This window comes from Orcinus orca, chromosome 10, assembly GCF_937001465.1.
Source record: "Orcinus orca chromosome 10, mOrcOrc1.1, whole genome shotgun sequence".
NCBI classification, from domain to species: domain Eukaryota; kingdom Metazoa; phylum Chordata; class Mammalia; order Artiodactyla; family Delphinidae; genus Orcinus; species Orcinus orca.
The window spans coordinates 11,493,343-11,518,651 of record NC_064568.1 but is presented as its reverse complement, the minus strand read 5'-3'; the positions used below and the strand labels follow the sequence as shown (position 1 = coordinate 11,518,651).

Sequence of the window (25,309 nt, the reverse complement as noted above, 5' to 3'; positions counted from 1 at the left end):
GAATTATGTTTACAGTTTTTATCCAGGATCATAGAGGATCCCGTCACCTGATGACCACAAGGGGTTTGGACTGTGTGTGCTATTTAGATCTGTTACATCTATGGACCTTGCAGCTCTTGCAAACTATATATTTCTCTTTCTTTTAACTGAAAAGCTCAATAAAACTGAACCAGTTTGAACTAATAGGAGCTAATAGGGGAAAGCCAGGCTAGCTTAATCAAAGGTGAATAGATGACTTTTTGTTGGCTTGTTATGACACATATTTTAAAATAAAAATAGGAAGTAGAATTCTGAGTAGAAGTCCTTAAAGAAGCAATTTTAATGAATTTTAATAATATATACATAATTTTCACGTGGACACGGCAGTTAAAAAGATTCCTTTAAATATTTTAAAATATTTTGGATACTCCATGCATTCTTCATTCTTTGTTGGCTCTGAATAAGGGTTTACTTAGCTGTGTGTGTATATACATACACACACACACACACACACACACACACACACACACAGTTTGATAACAGCTTTTGATTGAGATATAATTCATATACCATAAAGTTCACCCTTATGTATATATTTGACTTGACCATATATTTATGTATATATTTGACTTGACCATATATTCTTTTTTTTTTAATGCCATTAATTATTATGCTAGGTCAGCAGGTGTACACTGGGATGTTTGGTCCCCTAATTAAATGTATTATTTCTTTTTTAAAAAAATAAGTTTATTTATTTTATTTATTTATTTTTGGCTGTGTGGGGTGTTCGTTGCTGCTCATGGGTCCTCTCCAGCTGCGGTGAGCGGGGGCCAGTCCTCGCCGCGGTGCGCGGGCCTCTCACCATGGTGCCCTCCCCTGTTGCAGAGCACGGGCTCCAGGCGTGCAGGCTTCAGCATTTGGAGCACACGGGCTCAGCAGCTGCGGCTCATGGGCTCCAGAGCGCAGGCTCAGCAGCCGTGGTGCATGGGCCCAGCTGCTCCACGGCATGTGGGATCCTCCCGAACCAGGACTTGAACCCGCAACCCCTGCATTGGCAGGCGGGCCCTCAACCACTGCGCCACCGGGGAAGCCCTGACCATATATTCTTGGTCTTGAATTTAATTTCAGAATCTGGATTAATGAAGTTTTGTTTCTTTGTACAAATTTAAAAAGGGCATTTCTTCTCCTGGGCCTGAGCCAGGGCACCTGGGTTTCAGCCCCACTCGCTCCTGCAGCTAGGTGCCCTGTGCCCTCCCCACCCATGGCAACTGCGGCAGCCCTGTCTCCTCGGCCTCCAGCCCAAGTACCCCAACACACACTTCTGACGTTCTTATGTGCGCTGCCCTCAGTTGAGATTTGTGCCGGTGGGAGAGTCCGCTGCACGACTGAACTGTCACACGGGCACCTGTGACCTGTAACATGTGGGCTGCCGTTTGATTTTGTCCCGCGTGAGTCTGACCATGCGTGTGCACGTGGATGGGTCCTGCAGGTCCTCTGTTCACGAGGATTCGCTCGCCCACTGCCGTGGTCCTGCTGTCTGGGTATGTGCGCTGTCATGGAAGCAGGGCTGAAACTCTCCTGGTCTCTGAACCATGTGATTCCCAGGGACTAGATCAGTCAAACTAAACATTAATTGAACACTTGCTGTGTACACGACACTGAACTAGGGACTTCAGGGCAGTGATTTCCAGACACTGGGGCCGGTCGGTCTATGAGAATTTTCTCCCAGCACAGCCAAGTGTGGAAACCAGGGTGATGTGGTCAGTGTTTCATAAACCAAATGTATCAGTTTGAAGGACCATCTGACCATTTTATTTTGAGGTTATAGCCTGTCCAATTTTTTTTTTTTTTTTAATCTCTGATGTCTTTTCTTGAATGAAGTGGTGTTGATAGTAGTTGGGGTTTTTTCCCTACTGGCCAAATAAGTTGGAAACGTTAGGTTATTCCTTCCCCTCCTCAATTTAAAAAAAAAAAAAAAAAAAAAAAAAAAAGTTGCTAATTTGCTAATCCCAGTCTTCAAGAAATTAAAAATGAAGCAAGGGTATAAGACTTAGTATACATGCACATAGGAAGCTGTGTCTCAAGAATGATGTGTAGTGCCGTCCAAGAGGTAGGAAAGATACTGCGGACCCTCCAAGGGAGAAGTAACGGCAGCCACGTGAAGAGTCAGTGAAAGGTTTTTTGATGACATGGGTTTTGAAGGATGGGTGTGGGTCAGAAAGTTGTGCATAGAGCTGGGGGGTGGGGAGGCTGGACCATGCCGCAGGGCGAGAAGGCCCAGAGGCACAGGAGTGGAAGGCGTGCTCACAGGGCAGGATGTTTTCTAGGAGGGGCATAGGAGGCCTTTTGGGGTGTTGGAAACGATGGGCTACGTGTTGGTAGTTACGTGGGTATAAATGTTTCAATCTCTGGGAGCCATACAGTTAGAATTGGTGTGCTTTACTCTACAAAAGCTATACTTCAATAAAGGAGGAAAAGTATCCTGAGCCTGGTGGGGACAAGACGTCATGAATGGAGACTCTCCAACGCTCGCTCCCTCCTCAAGGCTGGTGCCTTGGACCCATTTATAGTTAATGCATGTTGGCCAAAGTGTCACCCGATTGGATGCCAGAAGCCAGAAGGTCAGAGGGCCCCCCACTTGGCCCCGGGAGGCTTTACCGAGTCTGGATGACTGGACACAAGAAGACACCGTTAATTAAGGAATAATGAAGCCCGGGGAGGGCTCGAGGAGACTGAGGGCTGCCGGCGCTGAGCCTGGCTGGCACGACGCAGTCTGAGTTTCTGGCGAGATGCTGTGTTTTTCACAGTGTACCCCTGATGGTGATGGCAAGGCACACAGAAGCTGTTTTTCCTTCAAGTTCTTTATCTTGTAAAGTAATTACGAATATTAGTTTCATGTTTTCACACATTTATTACTCATATGCTCAGGCTCCAGATGAAATGCCTCGGTGGAGCTCCAGGCCCAGCCTCTCGGCGAGCGGAGCTGCTGTCTGTTGGAAGAGCCAGTGTGCTCACGGCTGGGTGGGCCTGGATAGGGTGGCCTGTGAGCCCCCTGCCAGCTTGGGAGGGCACAGCAGGGAGCGTGTGCTGGCTCTGCCCGTGCCCCATCTCTCTCTCCTCCTGTGATTTCAGGGGTTGCTGGGAGGATTTCACCCACTGCCTCGTTAAAACCCTGCGGTTCCAGGAAAATTCATTCTAGCCTGCAGCTGACTTGGCCCTGAGCTCCTCTTTCTCCAGAGAAAATGATGTGGAATTCAAGTTGTCTGGGGCCACCTAAGCACAGACACCCTGCAGTCCCAGGGGGAGTGTGATTCAGTTTTGTTTTGCTTTAGAGAAGCCGGTTCAGAGTACTAAAAGAGCAGCTGGGAAGTTAGCGTGAGTCGGGTGAAGGCTGCAGTTGTGACTGCTAATGGTCGCCGAAGGCTGTCGGCCATTACAGGCGGGGTGGGTCCCAGCTGGAGCGCACTGCCCGCCGTCCTTCCTGTTCACCGTGATGTGTCCCAGTCCCAGGAAGGGAATCCAGGTGGGCTCCCCTGGACTCCTGTTTCTCAGGGACAGGTGGTAGAAAAGGCAGTCGCTGTGGGACATGCAGCACTGCACAGTTCCAGGGCTGTGTGCTGGTTCTCCAAGGAGACAGCTGCAGAAGAGCCCTTAGCTTTACTAGCGCCTCTTCCCAAGATGTGCAGCAGGCTTCACGTGGAGAGGAAGGGGAGTGAGACATGCTTTCCAACCCAGTTTTGTGTGGGATTCGGGAAGTCATCCCTGGGTTTCTGTTCCTGTGTGTATCTATCATGAGACATACATGCGTGTGGACTCCTGGGTTCCTTACCTCTTTGAATCAGGACTTTTTAGAGATTATTAGATGTTTTTCCAGAAATACTCAGAATCCAGTAGTGATGGCTGGCTGGCTCCATTTCTGAAGTCTTTCTTCCCTGGCTTGTGAAAATAATTATTTAAAGTACGGTGATTGCATAGTCTGTGGGACGTCCATGCAACAGCATCCTACTCAACAATAAAAGGGAATGAACTATTGGTAAATGCGATGACGTGGCTGCACCTCAGAGGCATTACGCTGAGTGAAAGAAGCCAGTTTCAGAAAGCGATGCCCTGGGTGCTTCTGTTTATATGACATTCTCAAAGGACAAGGCTGTAGGGATGGAGAACAGATCAGTGTTTTCCAGCATAGGGCTGAGGGGAGAATCCGACCATAAGGGAATAGCACAAAGGAGTTTTTTGGGTGATGCCACTGTTGTGTGTCCTGCTTTGGACACACAAATCTATACATGTGTGAAAATTTGTAGAACTGCGCACCAAAAAGTCAGTTTTACTGTATGATCATTAAAAAATGAAAGTAGAAACCGTAACGATGATGACGATAACCAGCATTTATTAAGGGCTTACTGTGGACCAGGAACTATGCTTACGGGTTTCTCACGTATCATCTCATTTAATTCTTACAGTCTCCCTAAGAGGTAGGTGCCATGATTATCTCATTTTTCAGATGAGACTAAAGCCCAGAATAGTTACGGAACTCGCCCCTCATCATACAAGCAGTAAGTAGTTCTGCTGTGTGTGATCCTGGCTGGGGCTGCAGTCATCAGGGCCTTGATTGGGCTGGGACGGCCAAGATGGCCACTTGTATGGCTGTAGCACTGGTGCTAGCTCCCAGCTGGCTGCTGAGCGGGGACTGTGCCCTTGATTCTCCTCCATGTGGCTTCTCTGTGTGGTCTGGGCTTCTTAGAGCATGGTGGCTAGGTTCTGAGAAGCAGCGTTTTGGGGAGTAGGATGTGGGAGCTACCAGTCGTTTTAAGGCCTGGGCTTGGAATCCATGGTACAACACTTCTGCCATGTTCTACCGGTCAAAGCCAGTCGTGAGACCGGCTCGGCTCCAGAGGGAGGGGAGAGAAGTGGCACCTCTTGCTGTGGGTAGAGCTTGTGCACTAAGGAGAGAGGGAGGCTGGCTCCCCCACACCCTTGTTATCGTTGATTGAGCACCTGCCATGGGTCGGTCAAGCCCCTGAGTTGGGCAAGAAAGGGAGACACTATTGTCTCTGCAATGGAGGAGCTCAGTTCTCTCTGGAAGTTCAATCCCATTTTTGCAAAAGTGTCAACTCCTGTCCTTCCCCTTCTGATGGTGTGTGAAAATTCACCCTTGTACTGAGGGTAAGGTCACTGGGGACCAGAGTTCTTCAGAAGTTCTAAACTTCATTATCCAGACCTCAGAGGGATTCCATTTGTAGCAGTCCAAAACTAAGGACCTACAATGCTCGCTAGGAACCCTCACATGGAGAATTGACCTTACTCTGAAACCTTGTAATCTGTCACACCATCACTTAAGCCCTGAAATGCCTGGAAACTGAATTGGGATAGTTCCTGGCCTGGCATAGTGGACTCCAAGTCTTCCCATACCTTCTGTCCCTGCCCTGGCTTCTCTGATGGTAACAATGTCTGAAGATAGATACTGCCTCCAAAACTTCTCCTACCTGGGTGCTGTCAGAGTGGCTCAGGCTTCATGGTGAACCCTCTGCTTATAGGAGCAAGGAGATGGTACCACTACCCTGGGGTTCTCCAGGAATGGGTGACATCGTTGAGCCATGGGACCAAGCTTCTCTTTAAGAGTAACTCCTTCTTTTACATGTAGCTGTCCAGTTTTCCCAGCACCACTTTTTGAAGAGGCTGTCTTCTCCATTGTATGTTCTTGCCTCCTTTGTTGTAAATTAGGTGCCCATATGTGTGTGGGTTTATCTCTGGGCATTCTAACCTGTACCATTGATCAATATTTCTGTTTCTGTGCCAGTACCATACTGTCTTGATTACTGTAGCTTTGTGGTATAGTTTGAAGTCAGGGAACCTGATTCCTCTAACTCCGTTTTTATTTTTCAAGATTGCTTTGGCTATTCGGCATCTTTTCTGTTTCCATATGAATTGTAAAATTTTTTGTTCTAATTCTGTGAAGAATGCCATTGGTAGTTTGATAGGGATTGCATGGAACCAACCTAAATGTCCATCGACAGATGAATGGATCAAGAAGATGTGGCACATGTATACAATGGAATGTTACTCAGCCATAAAAAGAAGTGAAATTGAGTTATTAGTAGTGAGGTGGATGGACCTAGAGTCTGTCATACAGAGTGAAGTGAGGCAGAAAGAGAAGAACAAATACCGTATGCTAACGCATATATATGGAATCTAAAAAAAAAAAAATTGGTACCGAGGAACCTAGTTGCAGGGCAGGAATAAAGAGGTAGACGAAGAGAATGGACTTGATCACATGGGGTGGGAAGGCGAAGCTGGGGCGAAGTGAGAGTAGCATGGACATATACACACTACCGAATGTAAAATAGTTGGCTGGTGGGAAGCAGCCGCATTGCACGGGGAGATCAGCTCGGTGCTTCGTGATGACCTAGTGGGGTGAGATAGGGAGGGTGGGAGGGAGGCTCAAGAGGAAGGGGATATGGGAACATGTGGCATAGGGCTGATTCTCTTTCTTGTGCAACAGTAACTAACACAGTATTGTGAAGCAATTATACTCCAGTAAAGATCTATTAAAAAAAAAAAAAAGAGTAACTCCTGCCTTCTCTCTGCCCTCTCTCATGCCACCCACTTCCTGCCAGCCCCCAGAAGAAGTCTTTCTGCTTGATGTTTTGTAGCAAGTGGGAAACTATCAAATAAGCATTTGCTTCTGAATTAATTTTTGGCAACGCAGGGCTCAGCGAGCCTCATGCCACTTGCATATCCGTCCTTCGCGTCCTTGCCAATTTCTGTGTTTCTTCCTCCTGACATGTCCCCACCAGCACCCGGGGGAGGTTCTTCCACTTCCTCTTCGCTTCAGAAGGACAGAGACTGCTCTCACCTGGGGGAAGGGGAGGAGTAGAATGTATCTTTGAACATACCCAGTGTTAGGTTTCTTTTTTAAGCACATACAGATGTTTGGGGCTGTACGTGCTGTCACGACCATAGAGAACCTCACAGCAAACGCAGGGAAAAGATCGAAAAAGAACATTTTTTGTGGATTAATTGCTTCCGGTTGCAGAAGCCCAGTGAGTTGTATGTATCAAATGGCTGCCCACGGCTCTTCCCATGCCAAGTCTAGCCTACAGACACACCCAGAAAGGATTTTCTTTTCCGCACGTACACAGCTCGAGTTGGAAAAAGTGAGAAGTGCTCTGTCAGGAAGCTGGCTGCGGATTCAGCTGAGAGAGAGAGAGGTCCCTCGTCCAGGGGCCTTTCCCTTGCCACACACTTATTTTTTGTGGTTGGCTTAAGACAGCAGCCCAAGAGCCAATATTCGATAGGACATCTCCCACCCCTTCCAGAAGAAGTCGCCGCAAGAAGGCACTGAGCGGGGAGCACGCTGGACTGGAGGCCACCCCGACCCCAGTGAGCGGAGATGGGGGGCAGGAAGGGCGCTTTGCTTTGCCTTGGCGGGAGGTGGGAGGCCAGCTGGTGAGGCAGATCAGCCTTGGTTTGACAGGACAGCTACCCCGAGGCGGAGGACGAGGAGACTGGCGTGCAAGCGAGTTACGTAAAAGGGTGTTGTGTTTGGCAGCCAAGTCAGAAATGAGTCACTCGGGAGCGGTGTTTTCTGACCTCGGGTTTTATCCATGTGGGAGAAGAGCACGGCCAGCAGTGGAGTCAGGAGACTGCTTTCTCCCCAGCCTGGGGGGTGTGGGAGCCGTTGCCATGACAATAAGAGGAAGGCTGGTGGCCCCGCCCCCGTGCCCTTTGGCTGAAGCCACCAGGGGTCTGGATGGCGAAGCTGCCCGGCGTGGTTCAGGGAGGGCTGCAGGCGCTGCCAGTTGGCCCTCCTTGGAGAACGGGTAGCGTGGGATCAGGGACTTCGGGGGACACTGCCCAGAAGGGCAGGCGTGGCAGGGGAGGGAGCTTGGCCTCTAGAGTGGAAGCACCTGGGCTACAATTCCGGCCCTGCCCCTGCCATCGCGGTGACCTTGGACTTTCTCAGGATGCTCTGAAAGTCAGTTTTCTCACCTGTAAACCACGAGTTAGGAAGCCTGAGTCCCTTCCTTATGCAGTTATTGAGAGGATGAAACAGGGTCACATGGAGGAGGGGGGGTACAGGGCGTGGCTGCAGGAATGAGCTGCTGCCCTGGGGCTGGTTTGATGGAGGGACGAAGGCCTCCAGCCCTGCCTCTCACCTCCCACCCCAGGGCTCAGGGAAAGTCCTTGACCCCCCACGCCAGCTCCTGCCTGGGGAGCAGGACGGTGTCCATCCCACCTCACAGGGCTCCTGGGATGGTCGGACAGGGTGATTCACCGAAAGTGCCTCACTTGGTGCCCAGGTCACAGAAGGATCTCAAAACGAGGTGGTGATTTTTTGTGTTAACACAGTCTTTATTATTTAAAAATGAGCTTTGTTTTCTTCAATTTGTTCTCCGTCAAAAATCCAACTTCTGACAATTTGCTTCTGTCTAGTGGTTGATGATCCAGTGGGCCTGGGGGGGGTGCTGTCGTATGTTGTTTTCACACACTGTTCACCTAAGTCCCTCTCACTCTTTCTGTATTTGAGCTAATATCAGAGGTCCAGGAGGGTGGGAGGCTTCATTGCTTCGGGTACTCGTTTTTTACGGACATTCTGGGCGAAGCAGAAAGCAACAGGCAGTCGTTACCTGCTCCCTGACCCAGGACTTTTTCTTTCCTTCTCTGTATTTTTATTTTTATTTTTACTTTTTGGTCTAAGTCATCCTTGGACATAGGCCCTTCCTCTCCATCCCCAGGAAACTGGTGTGTCACTGAACAAGAGTCTTTTAGGATTATGGGTCTAGACCAAGGTTTTGCAGTGAAGACTCAAAATCCAAATGTAGTTCCCATTGTTGGGAATATAAGACTTGAATGAACGCCCCCAGCTGTCCAAGTGATGTGAGCCCTGGGTGAGGCACGGACCTACTGCAGTTGAGGACAGAACATGACTGCAAAGATGGTCAGTGTGTTCTTTGTCACTTGCGTTTGAGAAGCACAGTCCTGTTGCGGTGGTCCGAGGGGAAGATGTGCCCACCGGCTCGTGCCTGTAGAGGACCTGGAGACCCAATGTTACTTTTCTTCTTTCCTGAGTAGCAAAGCCAACACTGTAGGCAGAAGTGGACGGTTCCATACATGTGCTCTTCTAACCTTCCCTAACAGGACTGCAGTCGTTAGGGAGTTGGGGGGAGATCTTTGGATGCAAAGTGTTCATCTTCTTGCTTCCTGGAAAACCCATAAGCAGGAATTAGTTTCTAAGAAGAGATATCTTCAGAGGAAACCTCGGGTTTTCCATGATCTCCAAAATTTGACTGAGGAACAAAAAAAAACGTCAGAGAAGACTGGAAAATTGTTGTCACTATGCCTTCATTGTATCCTATTAAATCCACAAGTCTAAATGGTCCTTCTTTCTTTCTCTTCCTTCAGCTCTAGCAAGAGGTCCGTGTTCTTCCTAACTTTCCTTAGTGACTTCTGAGGATGGAGTGCCTCTTATGAACTTCTAAGCTGACCCCAGATTCTCCTCTGTTGGCTTATTATACCTTGGTCCAGGGATTGGCAAACTGTGGCCAGTGGGTCGAATCCAGCCCGACGCCTGCTTTTGTAAATAAAGTTTTACTGGAACACAGCCAGCCTTACAATAACCTTTAGTGTTGTCTTTGGCTGTTCTCACGCTGCTGGGGCAGAGCTGAGGGGTTGTACCGCAGACCGAACGGCCGGCAAATCCTAGAATATTTACCATTTGGACCTTTGTGGAAAACCTCTGCCAGCCCCTGTGTTTGTTGAATCTTTGCTGTCGAGATAGGAAGCTGCTTAAGGAAAAGAACCGAGTCTTAATCCCTCTGCTCTGTCTTCTTCACCCCCCGGTAGAGAGCAGTGATAGGTTTGTGGTAAATATTCACCAGATGACTAATACCCTAAGTCCCCTGAGAGTCTGGCCACTTACTCAGCTTATAAATGGAAATTCAGGGAGCGAGAGGCCTCTACTTTTTCTTTCCTTTCTCGATTGGAGGGCTGATCTCCCCTTTCCCTTTACTGCCTCTGCGGGAATGTATTCCATCGCCCTGCTTAGCACTTTTTAACGCAGATTTGGAAGGCAGCCTCGGGCGGCTCCTTCCCGAGGGGATCTGTATACACGGCTCAGGAGTCCAGAGTTTTCATCTGGAAGCCCTGTCTGACCGTCCACCCCAGGGTGCCACACTTTACATCAGTCACTTCCTGATGGCCTGACGCTGTGCTATTTCTGTGCTTCCTCTGGAGGTTTTCCTCGTGGTGAACAAGGGACTCCTTGGCACACATACAGTTCACCTTCAAACATGTGAGATGCTGGCGCCTGGTCTCCAGCCTATTTGTCGTCTTTTTCTCCAAGCTCCCTGGGTGACCTCACCCATCTGCATGGTTCCCAGCTACCATTTATGCCAACAGCTCCTGGCCCTACCTCTGTGGTCATCAGATTTCTGCGCAGATCCCTGTTGGGCATCTCCACCTGCGTTAACTCTCAGTTCACGCGACCCCAGGCGTGCCCATCACCTCCAGTCCTCCACCGCATTGGCCTTCTTGTGTTCTGTATCTAGGTCAGTGGACTTCCCACCGCCACCTGTGCAGTCACCCGAGCTGGAAACCTTGATGTCATCAACGCCTCCCTCTTGATTTTCATCAGGAACTCATTCTGCGTCTCCTCTACCTCCCAGTATTCTAATAGTCAGGACTTAGTTCAGACTTGTAATGAGCCAGACAGTTGACACCTGGAGGCTACATGACGTGCCCAAAGTGACCCGGCTGGGGCTGGGGGAGCTGGGGTGGGAAACGAGGCGCTCTGGCTTCAGAATTCCTGCCCCTGACCAGCATCCTATACCCCCTGCCAGAACGGGCCATCTGAGTTCTGAGCCTGAGATGGGCTCTTCAAGGCCTCCCTGCCTCCGGACATTTCTCTCTTCCATACTGCTGTCAGTGATGCCCACCCCGCCCCGCCAGATGAAGGCCGGACCACCTCATTCCCTGTCCTAACAGCCTTCTGCGGAAGATCAAATCCACTGCCCTGTTGCTGCGATCCACTGGTGCCCACGTGCCTGGCCCTGCCTGGGTTCCCACGCTCACCCCCGCGTTCATTGTCCTGTGGCTGCAACCTGCTCGTTTGCCCGGCCCTGGCCGTGTACTCAGATGCCTCTGCTCCGTGTGGGACGTGCCGCTTTCCCTTTGCCTGGCACGCTCCCTGAGCTCTGTTTAAATTGCCTCCTGCTCTGGAAACTTGTTGATCCCCTGAGGCAGAAGTAGTGGTCTCTTTGTCTGGGCAGTTCATTTACTCAGCAATCACCACTCTTGAAATGGAGGCTCATTGTAAGACCCGAGGAGGCAGAGATCAAGTCTGTCTTCACCCCCAGGCTCCCCAGAGAAGTCTCTGCATGTGTTGGATGAAGGGAAGTCAATCTGTACGTAGCAAATACACGTAGAGAATCCTGCTCTGTAGGGCTCCTCTGGGGATTAAATGAGATAATATATGGAAAGCACACAGCAGCTCAGAATGGTGCCTAATACGTAGTCATTGCTCACAGTTTCTTTTTGGTTGTATGTCTTCCTCTCCTCCCCCCACCCAAGAGTGTAATTTCTCCCAGGGTCAAGCCTCAGTCTTACTTCCCAGCACCTGGACCATAGTGGGTGCTCAATAAATGTTCCCTGAATGAATCAAAGTCTGGACCGTATGTCGCCACCATGTTACGTTCGTCATCTTGTTCTTTTCCCAATATAAACATGAGGATGTGAAATGTGTTGTGAACGGTTATCACAATTTTAAAGAGGCACTTTCTTTAGGTGAGAGAAGGAGTTAAGTTTATCTGAACCCAAGGGAAATATATAATGTCAATTTGGAGGAATCTCCTTGTGATGCCAGAGATTCTCGATGGAGCTCTTCCTTCTTCTTTTCTTCTTTATAGTAACTATAGTTGGTGGTAATAATAATGAGTACCAGAGTCTGAACGCTCACGTGCCAGGAGCGAGGCTTGGTGCTTTCTCTGCACGATCTCATTTACTCTGCGTGGTGGTCCTGTGTAGGCAGGTACCGCCTGGACCCCTTTCTACTCAGCGGGAAATAGAGGATCTGAGAGGTCAAGTTGCTTGCTTAGTGTCACAGAGCTAGCTGGTAGTTGTATCAGGGTTTGTTTCAACCCCACGTTCCCCAGGGAAGTCTCTGCATGTGTTGGGTAAAGGTAACTCGATCTCTACGTAATGAATAAATATAGAGAAGAGCCTGAGCTCTCAGCCCCTCTGCAGAATGTGTGGCTTCTCTCTCTTTGTTCTTCTTTTTGTTAGTGGGCTCATTGTGGAGGGCAGTCTGCCTTCCAGAGAAGTCCTGAGATGGCTTGTGTGTCTTTGCTTTGGTTACATCACCGGCCTGTGCATGACGGAGAAGAGAAGCACGAAAGACTTTACCTTTCAGGCTGGGCATCTCATTTGCCAAATAAAAGTTATATGTGCCACACACGCTGCTTCCCCTCTAGCGGGTTCCAGGGTCTCAGGTCCATGAAAGTTAATGGGAAGGAAGGTCTCTTGCATAACTTCCTCTCCGTGGAGACAGAGGGCAGCTCATTGAATTAGGGCTCCTAAGAAAAGTTAGATTATATTGCCAGAAGTTTTGATTTTCACTTGCATCTAAAGGAGCATATGTACTTCGGTTAATGTGAGGCTTATTAGAGCTCATCTTTTGCCCATTTTACATGAAGAAGCTCCATGCACTGGATTCTCCCCATATTCGAGTCTTGGGCAGGTTGAAGAATGTTTATGTGTTGCAGAAGGAAAAGGAAAGGACTTGTTGCCTTTATAAAGTGCCCGTTGCAGGGCAGACACAGCGCATGGTGCTGCTATGTACTTGATCTGGGCTAGGTGGGATAACCCCAATTCTGGATAAGAAAACTGAGTCCCAAAAGATCGAGGGAGGTCTTACGCAAAGTCACCCAGTTAGCAGAGCTGAGATTCGGTACCCGGGTCTATCTCCCTCAAAAACCTCTTGACTTTCTACCGTGCTGGACAGCCTTGAAGTTGCATGGGTCCAATGCCAGGGAGTTAATCAGTGCCCTACATCCACTGTGGTGGCTTTGCATCTTCCTCGTCATTGTTGGGAGCGGGTAGGCCGCGCTAGTTATTTGATCTGAGAAGCAAGTGGTCACTGCTTGGTCATGCAGTGAATTCTCTCAGTCAACTTAGGAACCACACGATGGAAGCACGCCCAGTTTTATAATAAGGTATGAGTTTTTCTGTAGTTGCCACTGGTGTCCTTTCTCTGGTCAGAGGTGAACTTGTCCCTAACACAGGAGAGGCTCGTGCTTGGTTACGTTTCTCTTAGTTTTCTGGAATCCATGTTGGGGGGGAGTGGAGGGGCAGGAGAGTGAAAGCTGGGGTGCATTGCAGATGGCTGCGGCAAACCCCTCTACTGTTCGCAGTTAGTGGCTGCATGTGTGAGTCGTATGCCTGTCTTATATTTACAAGAGGAAATATCCCGTTTAATTCTCTTTTCGCACCAAGAGCCCAAGTGTTCAGAGAACATGGTGTTTTAACACTCCCTCGGTTATCAGCTGCGGAGCGGAGGTTGTATATTGTCACATACAGTTTTCTGAGTGTATTTCTACATTGTTACCTGGCAACATTGCCACGTCGGGACAGGAAGATGTATTGGTCCCTACCAGATCTGCGCTGTTTATATTATAGAAGGTCGATGGTGTTTTCGTCACAGGAATTTAGAAGAGGAGAAGGCTTGGGCTAATAGGGCTCAGTTGAGAGATGAGCTGATGTGCTGACCTAGGACCAGGGGTTCAGTGGGGGATGGTGGCTCTTGCCCTGCCTGGATGGATGCCTTGTTGTGTTGTTGACCACCTCCCAGTTCTGATGAGAAGGGAAATCCCATGGTAGGGATGATAGCCACAGCATCCCTTATTGGGGTCACCCTCTGAGCTGCTTATATCCCTATGGGGTCTTCTGTTTAGCGGATAGGCTGCGTTAAAGGCCCTGTGGTTCAGAATTTGCGTGCCTAGTGGGGCCTCGGGCCATCATAGCACCCATGCCCTGTGTGATTAACCCCATCCCTTGAAGAGATTTGTGTTCAAAACCCTTGCATCATGGGTTTGAAAGTCCTCTCGGTTGAAGCCACACGTTCAAAGACTCAGAAAATGCTTACTGAGACCAAGGGCATTGAATTCTGCAGCACCTGTAACATTTCTTGAAAAATGCTTGAGAGAGAAAAGTTCCCATGGTAACAGTTTTTTGAAAGAGTCTTGTGGCATCACTAGGTTAGACAAGATAGCAGAGTAATGGGGGTTCAGCAGCACAGCTTGTAAGCACACGCTCCTTTAAAGCTACTTCCCGGTGAAGATGTCAGAACCAGAGTCTGTCCAGGAGCCCCGGCAGCGCTGGAGACTCTGACCGGGTTGGGATAGATCTCAGGGCCTCCCGTTGGTGTTTCCCTCTGCACTTCTCACCTCTGTTGGCCTCCCGAAGGAGGAGGCCTATTTTTTTTTTTTTTTTTTTTTTTGCGGTACACAGGCCTCTCACTGTTGTGGCCTCTCCCGTTGCGGAGCACAGGCTCCGGACACGCAGGCTCAGTGGCCACGGCTCACGGGCCCAGCCGCTCCGCGGCATGCGAGACCCTCCCGGACTGGGGCACGAACCCGCGTCCCCTGCACCGGCAGGCGGACTCCCAACGACTGCACCACCAGGGAAACCCTCCACTGGACTCTTACTGTCTTGCCTGTTGAGAAAGAAAAAGACAACTGAATCTTCCTGGAGGTATTTAGAAACCATCAGTTGGCTTTAAATGTATGTATTTTGAGTGCTCTGACCTCCTTTGAAAACCCAAGTCATGTATCTGGTTTCACACGGTTCTCTGTTCTTGGGTGTTAATACAACTCCTGGCATCATCAGAAATGTCCTCCGAGGACGCCACAGGATTCCTTAAAGTTTTATTCTACAGCAAGTAGATTTTTTTTTTTTTTTTTATACCTGAGCAGGACTTGATCCTGCAGGTTCCGAGCTTGGGTGATCCTCCTGAGTGTCCTTAATGTGGAAATCTGTAGCCTCCTCTTTAAACTTTAAGATGATCCCTAACTGGCTTAAAGTCCTCAACCCGCAGGCTGAAGAAAACGCTGCAGAAAAAAAAAACAAGGTCATGCTGCATTTTTTTTGGTAAGCACAGGAATCAACAAAGAGATGTTATATAACTTCTATTTATATCCTCCTTGCTCACTATCTGCAGGCAGACAAGAGTCGCTGAGAAGGGATTTAATGAGCTCTCCGGGTTTGCTCACCTTCCTGAGCTGGTAGGAACCAGCTTGTTCTCAAGTGCGTCAGCAAAGAATCTGGCTGTGGGTGGGCGGCCAGGGTAGGTGGACAGACTTGTTGCCATGGTGTTCTTTAAGTCCCCTGTCTCTCGGCCATCTCGCTCCCCCTTCCCTGACTCCTTCTTCTCCCCACCTTTTCTTTCCTTTCTTTTTCCCTCCAATCTATCAGCTTGTTTCTCACGCCTAGCTCAGTATTCTTGGAGCTGTCTCCAGAAACAGAATATTTTCCTTTTCCCCCTAAGAGTTCCCCATCGTGTAGCTCTAAGACGTCAGAAGGGTTTCGGCTGAGGTGTCTTTCGTCCCGCCCTCACCTGTTTCTTTTCCTAGGATAATCTTCTTTATTACCAGCCCCTTCATTATAGGGACCTGTCCTGGGAGTCTTCAAGCTCATCCGATAGAAGCTTACCCTTTGCTCTCGGGTTGCCCCTGAGCTAGATGGATTCCACTGCCCGTTGGACAGACCATCGCTCTGCCCCAGAGAAGGAGGGCTGTTGGCATTTCCATAATCCTCCTTGTGCTCTTGCCCTGGGTGGGGTGACAGCTCTTATCTCATCTAGCACATTATAAGGTGGAACCACATGAAAACAAAGGGAGGCGTTTGTCCCACAGTGGTCATTCCTGGAGCTTGGGCAACTTCTGTTACCTGAAGGCTGCAGGTCGGGATTACTCAGCCTGCACTAAAAAAAAGTGGCTGCGGCATCCAGTTCTCAGCAGGGAAGCAGAAGTGCCCTCCTGAGAAGCCCGGTGGCAGCTCCGGGCGTGTCCACCTGCACCCTGGCTGCTCTGATGGCTTTGCCTCGTCGGTCACATTCCCACCAGAGCAGAGACATTTAAAAGACGTGAGTTAGGGAGGTTATAATGAAATGTTCTTCGAAAAGAATAAGTAGTTCCCGTGAGGATAGGCTTAAAAAAAAACAAAGCCGAAACCCACCCCTGCCTTGCCCAAGAGTTGTGCAATTCTTAATAGCAGTAGCCTGTTTGAATAATCAAAGGCGAGCTGACTTCCCCTTAGTAACTTCTGTCAGAGCCATCTGCATAAAATATCCCCAGATTCCAGACCAACAAGGCAACTTTATTTCCCCCCGTTCTGAGTAACTGGAGGGACTTCCTCTTTGGAACTTTTCCAGTCGAGCTAACTTCATGGTTGAGAATACTTTCTCATTAGAAACTGTCAGCGGCTAGAGTCCTGCCGTGGGGGCCTTAGAGACGTGTCACTCACAAGCCTGGACCCTGCGCACTGAGAACCTAAGTGACATTCACAGCTGGCCTCGGCACCTCTGCCATGACCCTCCTCCTTCTTACTGAGAAATCTATGCCCACGTGCATTTCCTGAGTCCTCTAAGTTCCTCTGTGCAAGTGTGAGAGCCTCTCTTGATGTTTCTCCCAGTTACCTTTGCCTGGGTTTTAAATTTGTCATCAAGATGTCCTAGATGCCAAAGGGGAGAGTCCTGTAAACCATCTGATATCTTCAAGCCACTCGTTTTCCTTTGAAATCAGGACTTAAAAATTTAGATTGCTGTTGGAGGAGGAGGGTGCTTCAGTTGCCCTCACCATACGGTGTTTGAAAAATGTGTTTTCATTAGCCTCCTTGCAACACAAGCCCCGAGCTTGTAGTTATCAAGTCAGGGGTGTGAGCCAGGTTCTGAGATGGAAGGTCTACGAATGATTGTCCTTCCCGCCCCACCTTAATAATGCAAGTGTCAGCGAGGCCAGAGTAGTTAACAGTGAACTAGTTGGATTAGGATCCCCAGCCAGCCTGAGCCCATCGCAGAGACCTGGGCACAACCCTGATAAGCCTCTGAGAGGTGAGAAGGCCACATCAGCCTCCTTCAGCTGGCCTTTGGCGTTCGGCGTTTTCCCCGCTTGGCAGGATTTTGAGCTTTCACGGACAGGGATCTTCTGGTCATTGAGTTAAACTTCAGCTGCCGTAGATGCAAAGCTGGACTCGATTTAAGTTTTGCAGGATTGCACGTCCTTCAGGACTATTGTGCGTTCACTAAGATAGCAGGTATTGGTGGTGCCCCTGCTGGGTGCCGGGCACTGGATGAGGTGGCCGTGACACAGTCCGGACTGAGATCATAGACGGCCTGCCCTCGAGGAGGTTATAGTCTAGCAGGGGAGATGGATCGTAAGCCAGTTAACAATTAAATAAGGGAGAAGCGTGAAGAGGGAAGAGTGTCATGGAGAGGCCACTTAGGGTGGTCAGAGGAGGCTTCTCCAGGGAGATGCATTTAAGCCCAGACTTAGCAGACGAGAAGAGAACGAGTGGCGTGAAGAGCAGAGGGCAGGAGTGTTCAGACAGACGGGCTGGCAGGAGCTGAAGGAAGCCAGCGTGGTTGGAGCATAGCACTGGGGGGGGGGGGGGCAGGGGCGCGGGGCATGAGACCACTGCTCGACCCAGGTACTGAGCTTCTCGTCAGGTGGGAGGCTGAATTAGGTGATCTCCACGGCCCCTGCCAAGCCCTAGTCAGTGCTTCTAAAGGGCACCAAGTTGGCTCGGGCTGTAACCTACTTGGATGCACGTTCCTGATGTCAGAGCCATAATCTATTAAGCAGCACTTACACAGATGAGTGCTGTGTAATTTTATCCGCCATCTCCATCCGTCTGGCCATCTGTACGTTTTACTCTTGGATCCCAAGGATGTTCTCTGCAGCCATATGGGCCCCCTGATGGGCCAGTACCCAGTGAAATGGACCTGCTGGGTTGGGAGGACTGAAAGTCCTGGAGCGTGTCCTTTGGGGTTCAGACCAGGACTGAGACCTGAGAGGTCATCTGATCGAGCAGAGGACAGCGGGTGATGGTGAGCCCTCCGTCAGAAGGCGCTCGCTTTGCTTGATGTTTTGCGTTTGCCAGCCAACGTCCTTGCCCCCGACAGGCCAGGGTATATTTATTTCTTTTTGGATGTTATCCGTCGAGCAGGTGTGTCACAGTTCGGTTTGTTGAGAGTGGGGAAGGAAAAGTATCTGGTACAGAACGCCTACCAGGTGCAGGCCCTGTGCTGGGCTTGCGCTGTGTTACCTTCTTGATTCCATCCTCCAGGCCTCTTGGGTAGCACTTCCCCTCCTCCTTCCTCCGTTACAGATGAGGAAACCGAGGCTGCAGGTTGATAAATGCCCTGTGCATACCTGCCCAGGTCCTCAGCCACCCCTGTCCACCTGTTTGTACCTTGCTGAGTGTGCAGGGCGTGGAGCCCTTTCTCTGAACCCCTGCTGCTCTCCGTACAAACACGGAGAATGGGTGTGCAAAGGATCCTTCTTGACGTCGACATAAAGCTCAAGTTGGATGCCCCGGGGAACCTTGGTGACTTTAGGGCAGAAAATGTCCGTCAGTGTTGATTGATTGGCCCTCAGGTACCCAGGATAGAAATAAGACCAAAGAGCGAAGGTCTTATCCTCCGACTCCTGTGTCAGTTCTTTCTTGATAACGCGGATGGAACCCCCAAGTGAAGCGGGAAGGGACAGCAGCCGCGTCGCCCCTAGGCTCTGGGCAGGGGAGCCACCTGAGCCCTCCTTTGCTGATGCCCGGGGTGCGTTTCTTGCTGATGGAGTTTTTGCAGCACCTCTTGCATCGTCCTTTCAGGTCTCATGATACACACTGGAGGCTCACTGAGAAGGCCTCTGTCCCCCTGTCACAGATCCCACAGCAAGGCTGTGGGCAAGCTGACACGAGACCTGAGAGTGTCACCTGAACCACCAGAAGGCACTTTCGTTAGATCATAGAACCAGTCCTGGAGGTCACCCTTGGAGACTAGTGTGTGTCTCCAGCAGCCCCAGACGTTCACTGATACTGATTTTCTTCTTCTCTGGTTGAGTAGATGTCTGTAGACCGAGATTCCAAAACCTCCCTGAGTACTTTAACAAAAATCATCCCTGAGGTCTAACCAAAGGCTTGTCTGCTTCACAGTGCCTTTCTTTTTTATAAACCTCATGTTGGCTTGAAGAGCAACCACAGTACCTCCTTGTACTTAAAGAAATTTCCCAAGGAGGTCCCTGCCGCAATCTCCCGTCACTTCAGGCACATTTGGGGTTGCTTCTGTTTCCCATTTTACTGGTCATCATTGTTTTTCTCTGGAGGCTCTTTGTTTTCCTGCCTTTGGTTGGAAGGGACAGACGGCTGTGCCCGTGCACCCCACAATATATGCTGGCCTTTGGCTTCTGTAAGGAGGTTTGAGAATTGAACCCAGAGAAAATTTGGAGTCCCCTTAACTTCTTGTCCCTGGGTCTTCTAGAATGAAGGCTGAGCTGCCTCCCTGAAACCTGTGTGATTTTAGTCTTAAATGTTGCTAGAGATGTTATTGCTGACAGTTTACCTACACATACAGGGGCTTTGTAAGATAACACCTTCAAAAAAAATTTTTTTAGGAAGTACAGTTTGTTGGTTGAGGTGTCATGGATGAGTATGTGAGAAGCTGTCCGTGTTCTGATCCACACGGGAGAGGGGGGACCAGCCTGCCTACCAGATCGGGGAGACTTTCCTGGCCAGTGCTGTTTCCTGTGGGCCCCGGGGGACAGGTAAGGAGAGGTGTTAAGCTCTCAGGTCTCAGAAGAAAAGTGGTTCTTAGGCAACAGGTGGGACTTTGCTCCTTGCTAAAACCAGAATTAACTCACCTTGAAAAGCATCATGAAGATACGGTGCTTTGGTATTGACCTTGGAGCTCAGGCCCTTCCCTGGAGCCCAGTGCCCAGATTAATTTGGTCTTCGTCTTCCTCCAGCCCCTCTCTCAGGCCTTGGGAATCAGCGATGAGCAGACGGTGGCCTCCGTCCAGCCCTGGCAGGGAAGAGGAGATGAAGCATGCTGTTTATGTCTGAGTTATCAAGAGATGGCTCTACAGTTTGCATGAGGGAGGAACTCTTTTCAGAAAAATGAAGTTGAAATGTCAGTGCCTTTACAACCCATACTTCGTTCACTTCATCACTTCCTTCTTTTCTGTTTAAAGTTTATATTATTTCTGAACTCATTAAAGCTGGCAACATCCTCAGAGACACTGGTGAACTGAGACTTGGAGATGTTTACTGGTTGAAACCCATCAAACGTTGCTAAAAAAATGCCCTTAGAGTGAGTGATCATTTATACCAGGGGAGTGTTTGATTCTTAATGCCCTCTTTACTAATTATTAGATTCTTTTCAAATATCATACTTTTCCTGAAGTCAAGAGTAGTTGAAAATTTTGGAAAAACAGTTCATGTTGAAAGGCTTGGGCCTGTCCAGGGGGAGGGTCTGACACCATTCTGCCTTGGGTGTATTACACTTTGAGAAGTGGAAGCAGTAACATTTGTCTCTGTGTCTAATGGAATCTGAATGGCGTCTATAACTAGTGGAATTCCAGCTGGATTTTTTTTTTAACTTCCTTCATTGTGACAGTTACTGGGAAAGGCTCTTCAGTGTGTTTTTTGCTGTCAATTTACAGGCCGTCTTGACCTACCAGTACGAGCAGGGCTTGTTTATCTTTGGATGTTTTGGGGACACTAGACTTTGGTCATCACATAACACCCGGCACATTAGTCGATCCACCTATCTTACCTGCTAACTGATTTCCTTTGAAAGTGGTATTGATAGATTATACACCCTGCATTTGAGTAGCTTCCCGTAGTAATCAAAGTGCGTTTCACATAGTGTTTCATAACCGCACCCTTGATGGAACCCCTCCATGTGATGCACGCAGGGCAGGTGGTAAGAGTCATGTTTTTCAGATAAGGAACCTAGGGCACAAATCCAGTTAAGCAAGTTGCCCAAGTTCACGTAGCTGGTTATCGAGGAGCAATGGCTAAAATTCAGGTTTCCAGACTTGCAATTCTCCAGGCTCCTGTGCCTAAAGCATGTGTGTTTTATCACCTGGTTCCTGGTACATGATCTTTGGGTTCTGATTGTTGTCATGGGTTTCTAAGAAAGGGACTCAAGACCTACGGTGGTCATTGAGTGACAGTGGTTCGGTGAACAACCTGTAACCCCCAGCCCCGGCAACTAGCAAAAGAGCCTTGTTTGGGAGCCCAGGTTAACAAGAGCATCAGGCCTTGCGGGAAAGTTGGGGCATTCATATGTGTTCCTACCATGGCTGTTCTTTCCTGTGAGAAGAGTCTGTGAGACTCTCTGCTGTGCAGCTGAGGGACCTGGGCTGGCGGGTAGGGAGTGCATTATAAAAAGCCAAAAGGTGTTTGGAGTTTGACACACTCTTGCTTAGGTGAGAGGTGTTGGACAAAGCAGGGGCGTTGAGAGCATGGGCTGAGGTGTCAGACCAGTGGGGCTTGAGTCCTGGGGCACCGCCACCACTTCCTAGCTGTATGACTTGGCAAGTTATTTAACCTCTTTGAGTCTCAGTTTCCTCATCTGTAAAGTGGGGATAGTGGTAGCCCCTACCTCATGGGGTAGTTAGAAGGGTTAAACGAGATACTGTATACAAGCACTTAGGTAGGTGGCAAGCAAATCAGAAGGCTTCAATTATTGTTCACTGTAATTTACAGATCAGGGGTCCCCAGGAAGTGATGGAAGTCTCAGTTAATCACAGGTATAGGAGGAGAACCCCACAAGCTAAGCCCCACACTTGGGTAGCCATTGCTGTCACTCTGTCACCCGCAGAGCCTCTGAACAAGCTGGACAGGAATGGGTTGGTCTGTTTGGAGACATCCCTTCAAGTCCTGGAGACTCCAGGGCCGAGGCCGAGGTCCCCGTGTGCCGGAGGCAGAGTAAAAAGAGAAAAAGTCAGACTCCAGGGAGGAATTTCCATCTGCTCCTGGAAGCACAAGGATTCAGCACTGTTCAGCAGTCACATTTTTCAAATTCTTGCATTTAGCCTGAGAACTTAATTCATTCTGCAGCAGATAAGTGAGCACGCAGAGTGAATGTCAGGGGCTGTGTACCAGGCAGTCAGATAGAAAAGCTCATTCTCTGGAGTCTCTGAAGGCTCAGTGTGAGGGTTTCTAGAAGGTGGACTGCTGCCGGGTGAAATGCTTTCCTTTGGGGAAGGATCAAAGTCTCAGAGCTGTCCCAGGAGCTCTGGGGACTGCTCCCCCCCCCCGTACCGTCCCCTCTCCCGCCAGACCTGCCCTGGATCACATCCACCTCTGCTTCCTGCTGCTGCCACTTCCTTTATCTGAGATGCCCGTAAAGGGCTCCTCCCGTGTCCCTGCAGGTGCAGGCTGGCTGGCTGGCTCTGGGTTCCAAGGTTCCGAGACTGTCTTTGCCCTCCTTCCCCCAAGTCTCTGAATTCTGGGGAAGATGGCTTTTCAATAAGGTGCTCATTCGCTCACCTTCCCTGTTGTGTGTCCAGCGCATGGCGAAGGCCCGTGGCTCCCATTCTTCTCCCCACACCCCATCCTGCACAGTGTGACCTCTTGCACCTAAAGAAAGGAGTCCCCCCACCCCATCCTGCACACTTCCGGCCTGTCGTTTAGAGGAGCTGCCAGTTGTCTGCTGGTCCCTAACTTCGGGCCGCCTCTGGTTTCAGGAGCCGGGTGGACCTGTCATAAATCACGCTCTGTTCCTTTGCAAGGACTTGGCTGGGCACAGAGGGTGGCTGCCAGGCTAATTAAGGGATATCTTGTTATTTTCAAGAGTGATCTGAAAGGGTGGTCTCCTTATTATTTTAAACTAAGACCTCAGTTCTTAAGTCCCCATACAGCTCACGCAGCCCGAGGAGGGCAAACTGTGTCCGCTTGACAGTTAGCTGAGAGCAGGGATGAAATCCGAGCTGCTTGCTGTGTCAGCCAGCCACCACCGAGCCTGGGCAAAGGGACGGGCTCGAGTAGGCAGGAGACGTGGGCTCTGAGATGTCTGTTTCCCCCTCTGGGCCTCAGTTTCCTCCTCTGTAAAATGTGTAGGGCTGGACTAAATGGGTAGTTCCCAAACAACGTCCTGTGGAGCCCTGGCGTTGCAAGGAGGAGCTGCAGTGATGTGAGGGGCGTCCTCCCTGCTGTGTTTCAGGCTGAGCAGTTCTGCCTGTATCTCTCTCATATCTGGGTCCTTACGGAAGGTGGTGTTAGGGGACGGAGGAGAAGCAGGGTTTCCCTACTGGGAAAAACATCTGGAAGTGTCTGGAATAGAGTGCTTCCAGCTTTAACATTCTGGGATCCGTCTTTTCTGTTTTGTGGGGATTGTTTTTCAGCCTGGCTTACAGTGGCCATACCTGGGTCCCCTCCCACCTCTGTCCCCCAGAGCTTCCATGGAGGTGGCCGCTGCAGGTGGTCACTTTCTCACCTGGCCCGACCCCGGCTTCCTTCCCTGAGGCCACTCCAAACATGGACCTGTTGTCCGTGATGTTGGCATTGATGCTGTGTCTGCCCCCAAACCCACCCTCGTTTTTTCGGAGTTGCCTGCCGATCACTGGGGCTGGTGTTCCGTGTGATCACTAAGAAGGCAGGCGGTGCACAGGGCCTTGAGTGCAGAGGCAGGGAGCGGGCGTGGCTCTGCCACACGTCAGCTGACCTCTGCTGACCCCAGCTCTCCTGTCTATAACGTGATGGATTTATGAATGGTGATATCTGTCTTGACAATCTCCTAAAACGCTGATGAGACAGCTTATGTGAAGAGGGCTTTGGAATCACATGCGATTTGGAGATAAGCAGAGGGTAAAGAAAGATGGGCCGTGAGGGCGGCAGACGCCGGTCCCTCTGCAGGGGGAGATGGCCTCTGAGGGTGGCCCCTTGTCTGGACAGCCTTGACAAAGTTCTCTAGCCTTCGGGTAACAAAGCAGCTCTTTTCCCCCTTCTCTTCCTTTTTATTGTGATGTGATTTACATACAATAATATGTAGAGATTTTAAGTGTACACTTTGATCAGATTTGACAAATGTTTATACCTATCGTATTTGTTTTCATTGGCTGCTGTAACGAATTACGAAAATCTTAGTGGCTTGAGACAGCCAGATTTTTTATCTTACAAGTTTGACGTGAGTCTTAACTAAAATCAAGGTGTCAGCGGGGCTGCACTCCTTTCTGGAGGCTCCGGGGCAGAATCCGTTTCCCGCCTTTCCCACTTTCTAGAGGCCCCTTGGCTATAGCCCCTTCCTCATGTTCAAAGCCAGCAACGCCGAGTGGAGTCCTTCTCACACCATATCACTCTACCCTCCTCTTCTGCTTTTAAGAACCCTTGTGATGACACTAGCCCCTCTGAATAATCCAGCATAATCTCCCTATTTTAAGGTTAGCAACCTTAATTCCATCTGCAACCTTATTCCCCTTTGCCATGTAAGGTGACATATTCCCAAGTCCCAGGGATTAGGGTCTGGACATCTTTTCAGGGATGGGGGCGTATTATTCTCTCTACCACACCTGTGTGAATTCCACCCCAATCAAGACATTTTCTTCACTCCAGAAAGTTCTCTTGGTTCCCTTTTAGTCACTTCCCATTCACCCGCCCCCCGTTTTGCTTCCTCTTACCTGGGACCCATGTTGCCTGCTCTAGACCAGGTTTATTTGGAAGGCGGTGCTCAAACCTGCTGGGTGGCGTGGAGTGAAAAGTTTGGAGAAGTGAAACAGTCTCTCCATGGCTCTTGGCTCTAGGTTTTGGGGGTGGAGGTTGGGGTGTGATTCACTGAAATACGCCCATGGAAGGAGGTAGACCAGTGCCCATGAAGAGCCTGAGGTGGGTCAGGGCCGAGTCCCCACCTGCTCTGGTCTGAGGTCCCACCCGCTTCTGGGGAAACAGTCCTGAGGAGGGCGCCCCCTTCCCGCCCGCAGGTCCTCCGAGCACATTGTGACGGAAGCAGGTGGAATGAGCAGGTCTGTGAGCCATGTTCAGGGCCTGGTCTCACCGAGTCCAGATGACACCAGGCACCAGGGAGGGGCAGCGAGGGTCTCCAGGAGCCCCTGGCCCCGGCCTGCTACACGGCCCCTATGCCTTCCCCCAGCACAGCCCCTGATTGGGGACCGGGGGTCCTTAGTTCCTGCACATGCCTCCGTTTTCACTTCTCCTCCCGTACGAGGTACCAGCACTTCCCCTCTGGAGCCCAGCTGTCTTCCTTCTAGGGCGTCTGCTGAGCTTCTCAGTTGGGGCCCCTGCAGCCCCGCTGTCACCCCTCCTCGCTGCTCTGCCACTTCCC

The 25,309-nt window shown here is 50.0% G+C and overlaps 1 protein-coding gene and 2 long non-coding RNA genes across 13 annotated transcripts in view; 2 read left to right on the top strand and 1 right to left on the bottom strand.

Moving 5' to 3' along the window:
- The window catches only part of ITPR1 (inositol 1,4,5-trisphosphate receptor type 1), a 320,128-nt gene that overhangs the window by 218,594 nt on the left and 76,225 nt on the right, over positions 1–25,309 (top strand). The gene's annotated exons all lie outside the window — the stretch shown is intronic.
- LOC117203196 (uncharacterized) lies at positions 599–9,580 on the top strand. Its single transcript, XR_004485863.2, has 2 exons — positions 599–7,359; positions 9,382–9,580. It is a non-coding gene; the product is annotated as an uncharacterized LOC117203196 (long non-coding RNA).
- Positions 8,565–24,987, bottom strand: LOC117203192 (uncharacterized). The gene is made up of 3 exons (XR_004485854.2): positions 24,648–24,987; positions 19,884–20,044; positions 8,565–14,686 (listed from the first exon to the last, which is right to left on the bottom strand). It is a non-coding gene; the product is annotated as an uncharacterized LOC117203192 (long non-coding RNA).